Source organism: Lipotes vexillifer, unplaced genomic scaffold (assembly GCF_000442215.2).
Source record: "Lipotes vexillifer unplaced genomic scaffold, Lipotes_vexillifer_v1.1 scaffold422, whole genome shotgun sequence".
NCBI lineage: Eukaryota > Metazoa > Chordata > Mammalia > Artiodactyla > Lipotidae > Lipotes > Lipotes vexillifer.
In genome coordinates this window covers 636,522-643,027 of record NW_006779087.1, presented here as the reverse complement: position 1 = coordinate 643,027, position 6,506 = coordinate 636,522, and positions in this window count along the sequence as shown.

Here is a 6,506-nt window from a genome sequence, read left to right as displayed (position 1 = left end):
GAAAGAGAAGCCAAGGATTACTCCAGGATTTTAGCCTGGATGAGTAAGATGGTTTTGCCATCAAAAGATGCAAAATTTTGGGAATGGGGTAGGCTTGGAGGGGGATGACATGAGTGGTTTGTCTTTGGTCATGTTAAGTCCAGATGTTGATGTCCACGTAGAGGTGGAGATGCCCAGGACATAGCTAGATATGAAAGTCTGGATCTCAAGGGAGAGAGATCTGGGTAGAGATATACTTCTAAGTTCCATCCTAAAGTTATGACATGGGGCGAGATCACTAAGGGAATGACTGTAGAAATAGGAGAGAAGAGGACCAAGGACTGAGTTCTGGGAGAGGAAGCAGACACCATGAAGGACACTGAGAAGGAACAGCCAATGAGTTAGGAGGAAACCTGAGAGTGTGAGGTCCTGGAAAGCAAGCGAGGAGTGATCAGCAGTGTCATATGCTACCAATAGGCCAAGCAAGAGAACTCAAAAATGACTGCTGGATTTAGCCACATAGAAGTCACTAGTAATTTACAGACAGTTCTGGGTGTACTCTGATGCTTTTGCAAAAATGTTCCTATAAAAGGGTTTCATCTTCAAGGAATTCATGGAAAAGACTCTGACAAGCACAGGTTTCTGGTAACTGACTGTACTGCTGAACTGAATGAATAAGCATTTTCAGATCTCTAATGGAAAACTGATGAATTCATAAAAGTGCTAAATTGAAAAAAAATTAATTACATGGGATTGAGTGAACTGATGAGGATGATTATCATTTTTATGACCTTCTGTTTGAAAAAAAAAATCCCACAAGGACTCAGAGGCAAAAATACACAAATCAATTTTCACTGCAAAGTAAAGGAGCTGTTACAGTGGAGGATTACTGGACTGAATGTCAATATTATGACATAGTATGAGTGTGTTTCGTGTTTGGTAATTGCAATCATTGTTGCTTTTGTTGTGGTCATCAATTTACAATGCTTGGTGTCAGTTTATTTATCTCTTGTGAAAATAAAATACAGTGTGTGTGTGAAAAAACAAAAGAAAAAAGGAAAAGAAGTCACTAGTAACCTGGATGGGAATAGTTCAGTGTGGTAATTTTCAAATAATAGGCATCTTATTTTATTTATTTATTTATTAGTTAGTTTTTGCGGTACGCGGGCCTCTACACTGCTGTGGCTTCTCCTGTTGCGGAGCACAGGCTCCGGACGCGCAGGCCCAGCAGCCATGGCTCACGGGCGCAGCCGCTCCGCGGCACGTGGGATCTTCCCAGACCAAGGCACGAACCCGCGTCCCCTGCATTGGCAGGCGGACTCTCAACCACTGCACCACCAGGGAAGCCCGGCATTTTATTTTTAGATTCTGTTTTCATATGACTCATTAACGAAGTACCTTTATTTTTCTTCCTCTAACTCCCTACCTCCTCATATTCAAGCAAATTGCCCCTGAGGAAACACACTATGTTTAAGGGCTTTGGAGTCCTGATTACTTCAGTTTGGATTCTGGCTTTTTTTTGTTTTGTTTTCTAGCTGTGGGTCCTTGAGCAAATTTCTTAATGTCTCTAAATCTCCTCCCTTATAAAATGGGGATAATATATACTTCATAGGTGGATACACTGTTGTGAGGGCTAAATGAGATACAGAATACATACACATAGTAAAGGACTAAGTGGTACTAAGGTGGTGGTGGTAGACAAAATTAGAGATGAAGATTCAGCCTCTTGCATTTAAAAATCATTTTAAGGACTTCCCCGGTGGTGCAGTGGTTAAGAATCCGCCTGCCAATGCAGAGGACAGGGGTTCGAGCCCTGGTCCGGGAAGATCCCACATGCCGTGGAACAACCAAGCCCATGTGCCACAACTACTGAGCCTGCACTCTAGAGCCTGCCAGCCACAACTACTGAGCCCTCGTGCCACAACTAGTGAAGCCCACGCGCATAGAGCCTGTGCTCTGCAACAAGAGAAGCCACCACAATGAGAAGCCCACACACCCCAACGAAGAGCAGCCCGTGCTCACCACAACTAGAGAAAGCCCACGTGCAGCAACGAAGACCCAACGCAGCCATAAATAAATTAATTAATTTTAAAATCATTTTAAGCACTGGGATCCATACTTAAGTTTTCTTCCCCATGCTAGGTTTTTTTTGGGGGGTGGGGTGGGGAATCTTTTTCCTGGGTGGACAGTTAAAAATTTAACCTCTAGGTAAACAGGTCTTTATGGGTCTAAAAATTACTAAGTGAGGAGAGGCTTACTTTCTAGTTGACAGTTTTCAGAATTCACCACAAACATGTTGAGTTATTAACAGAGCCAGTGCTCTGCCATTTTTGGCAATATAACTTTGGACAGGCATTTCTCCTCCTTGGACCCCAGGCTTTGTGTGTGCAATATGAGGGGAATGGACAGGGTGATCTCTAATGCCTCTTCCAGCCCTAATATTCTGTAATACTGTGACTTGAGACTTCTGCTGTACATGTGAGCTGTACAAAAATGAGCAAAGTCAAAAACATGCTTCATTCAGTCCGGGTCTTCCAAGAATTACCAGTACATTAGATACATACTTACACATGGGGCTTTTGTTGGAGTCTTACAATGCTTTAGGGAAAGAAGTGTTGCATATCTGCTCTGGCCCAGGGGAGCTTGGGCTTTAAAATTTATTTATTTTATTTATTTATTTTTGGCTGCGTTGGGTCTTCCTTGCTGCGTGCGTGCTTTCTCCAGTTGCGGCGAGCGGGGGCTACTCTTCGTTGCGGTGCGTGGGCTTCTCATTGCGTTGGCTTCTCTTGTTGCAGAGCACAGGCTCTAGGCACGCAGAGCTTGGGCTTTAAATCACTGCATATAGGATGTCCACAACATTAGTAAAGAGAAAAGAATTCAGATATAACCAACCCTTAGGTTTTTTTCAGTCTAACTCCTGATTGCTATGCTAGGATTCCAGTAATACTGAAGAATTTATTTCGGTCCAGTTACAAATTACATGTTACAAATAATAATGGCATGGGGATATTTTGTGCTCATATAGCAACTTAGAACAAAATATTTTCGATTCCAATAGTGCCTTGAAAGAGTTTTCAAAGATAAGTTTTTAACAAGGGTATTTATTTGGAACTGTGGGAAATAAGGTCCTGAGACTTGAAATAATTCACCTTGAACCACAAGAGGTGGAACCCAGAACAAACGCCTACAATGGCAGTTGCCTCTTTTACTTCTTGGCCCTACATTAGCCTGCTACTGGCTCTAGTTCGCAAGGAAAGGATGTCCTAGAAAAGCCACTTGTTGAATTTTTCTTAAGGCAGGCTAACATGACAAGAAAAAGGAGAATTTGGCCTACTTTCAAGACCGCCAAAGGGCAGCTAGGACTCCTTTTTGCAGTTAGAGTCAGCCACCTTCTTTATGACAAGGATTTAAAAACATCTGTATATTTTGAGGCAGTTTTCTCCTTCCTTCTACTTCTCTCTCCCTCTTCCTCCTCCTTCTCTCTCCCTCTTCCTCTTCCTCATCTTGTAAATACAGAAGAGCAGGACATTATCTTCTAGGTAATATGTTATTTTCTCTTATGGGAAAAATCCTTAGATCCTTTAACTTTCACTTATTGCTCTTTTTCTGAAAATATTTGCACCCTTTATAACTGGCTTACACGCTCTTTCGAAGTTCTCCTGCCCCGTGACTGGAGCAGTATTTTGGCCTTCTCTTCCATCAGGACTCTTTAGGTGAAATGCGAGCTCCATTCTAGGAGATTACCAGAGAGGACTGGCTTTCATCTCTGAAATTTCACATCTTATGTCTACTGAGATATCACTTGGTTTGTTCTCATCTGCCTTATAGTCCCTAAAAATACAATATTTGGGGATCATTTCCTCACAGTGACCAAATGAAGCAACTGAGTAGGTTGTGTTTCCCCTGTATTCCCACTTTATATCCTACAGCCAATCCTTCTTACCCTAAGCTCTTTCTAATCTTTCCTGTAATTAATAACCATTCCCTTGATTCTCCTCCCCTATCCCTTTAGGATAGACAGGTAAAATACTCTTGCAGAAAATTAAAAAGAGCTACTCACATTCCTCAATCATCTACATTACTATTCCAGTAAGTAGACCATATCCTGGAGTCCGGAAATCTTTTCTATTTATAGCTTATTTAATACTTTTATTTATTCATGTACCTAAAAAGCACCCAGGCAGCCCAAAGTGGAAGGGCCTCTGAGAGTCGTCTTTCCCTGTGACTATAACTTCTTGCCAGCCGCTGAGATGGTGGGAGGTTTACTTAGAGACTGTGAATCTCAGGATAATCTTCCCCGTTTCACTTTTCCTGGTATGTCTTTAACTGCCCCTCCCCCTCCTCCCAGGACACAGAGCCAGCCATTTTCAAGTACGCTAAGTATTTGTTTTTCCTGCCTAATTAGTCCAATAGTACCTCAATAGGAGGGAATATGACTGCATAAATTATACACAGTTAGGAAATTTGGAGATGAAAACAGTCTCGTATTACTCAGGAAGTTAGTTTAATTTGGCTGAAAGCATTTGGTCTTTTCCAATGTCTGTCTGTTTCTCCCGCTACAAGTCAGTGGGCTGCTCCCTAATCTGAACCCTGTATGATTCTTCTGTTCTAGTCCTCCTACTCATTGGCGTGTTAGAGCCTGCTAGAGCCAACTGTTAGGTTTTTAGGAATTTTGTGAGCCAGCTGGACAGCACGTTGGTAGCTTGAAATCAACAATCATGGATATATTTCCACCATGGAAATTGGTGAATAGTACACATTAGGCTCTCACCTCCACTCTCAGCTGGTTGTTAAACATTTACCATTGCCCCTACTTCCACACTAATCTAAGTCAGAACATTTCTCTTAGTTCTTTAGTTCTGGCATAAAAAGGACTTTTTTTTTTTTAAATCTCAGAGCTTGATTCATTCCCTGGCTTCTGGATGAATCCTCTCCTCACAGCCAACCAAAGCCCAAAAGCCCAGCTTGGCTTCTCCCAATTCAGGCTTTCAGGGCTAGGAAAGGGTTACCTCCTAGCCCCTCCAATCCCAGTCAACGCCTTCTTTTCCAGTCTTTTTATTTCTTGGATTATAAAAGCCCCCAACTCCTTTACTACCCACCCTTCCACCCCAGCATCCCACCTCTAGTACCAGTGTCACCACTCTGGGCTTTCACCCCCTGACAGAAGAGTTTACATGCTTTCACTTGTTTACTCTCCACAATAACTCTATGAGGTAGAAACTACTGTTACCTCCACTTTACAGAAGACGAAATTGAGGTTCGTGGGGTTAAGTAACTTATCTAAAGGCACATGCCAACCCATGCTGCCTGTAGTCCAGCCTTCCTCTCTGGGATCCTCACCCCTTTCCTCAGGAGTCTGGTTTTAAGGCTCCCATTTCTTAACCACTGTCTTCTCTCCAAAAACATTAATATGAAACCACTTTTATGTCTACAACTTTAATTACATGTTTATTTCCCCAAACATTCAAACCTGTAATGATCACATTCAGTTATAAGACACAGTGAAGGAAAGAGGCTGGCACAGAGCTCTAATGGACATGGGCTGTACTCATAGAACTCTATTTTTGTAGCACTTTAATATTTTGATCCTCTAGTCCGTGTTCTTTTTTCTTTACTCTCCAGCATATTTTGTTCACAATATAGTCAGGAATATAAACCATTTAGAAACCCTGGAAGGTCTTTGCTTGTTTCCGATTGATCAAGAGTTCCTCATTTAAAATTACATACTTCTTTGTTTTGGTAAGCTCTGGTCCCTACTGACCTTGTAAATGGGTTATGTGGAACAGCCTGTAACTACAAAAATCAACTTGCTTACACTGTTCCCTCAGCAGCTCCATTTATTTGTACTGAACCCAAGGGAAAGCGCCAGGGGAAAGAGCCAGGTTCACATACTGTGGGAAAAAGAAAAGGAGAAGGAGGGAATTCTTTGTCTTCAAAACAAAGAAACAAATTTTACATTCAGGCTGCTCTTCCCCTTTATTGTGCCTGCAATGGCTGATAGTAAACCAAAGTTGTTTCAAAGGGGAAAAAAAACCCTGGAATGTAGGTCACCTAACAAGTTATGAAACCTGTTTCCTTGATGCAGGTTTGCTTGATTGAATTGAGGGGTTTCATGGCCTCTGGTCAGGGCCCACGGAGCCTGCAATGGACTGAATGTATCCTCCCAAATTCATAAGTTGAAATCATAACCTTCACTGTGATTGTATTTGGAAGTGGGGCTTTGGGGGAGTAACTTGGTCCTGAGGTGGAGCTCTCATAAATGGAATTAGTGCCCTTATAAAAGGGACCCCAGAGAGCTCTCCTGCCATTTGAGGATATAACAATAAAATGGCAGTCTGCAACCCGGAAGAAGGTCCTCGCTGGAATGTGACCATGCTGGCACCCTGAACTTGGATTTCCAGCCTCCAGAACTGTGAGAAATAAGTTTCTGTTGTTAATAAGCCACTCTGTTTATGGGATTTTGTTATAGCAGCCTGAATGGAGACACAGCCTAACCCCAAGCATGTTGTTTTGGAAGCTGAAGAAGA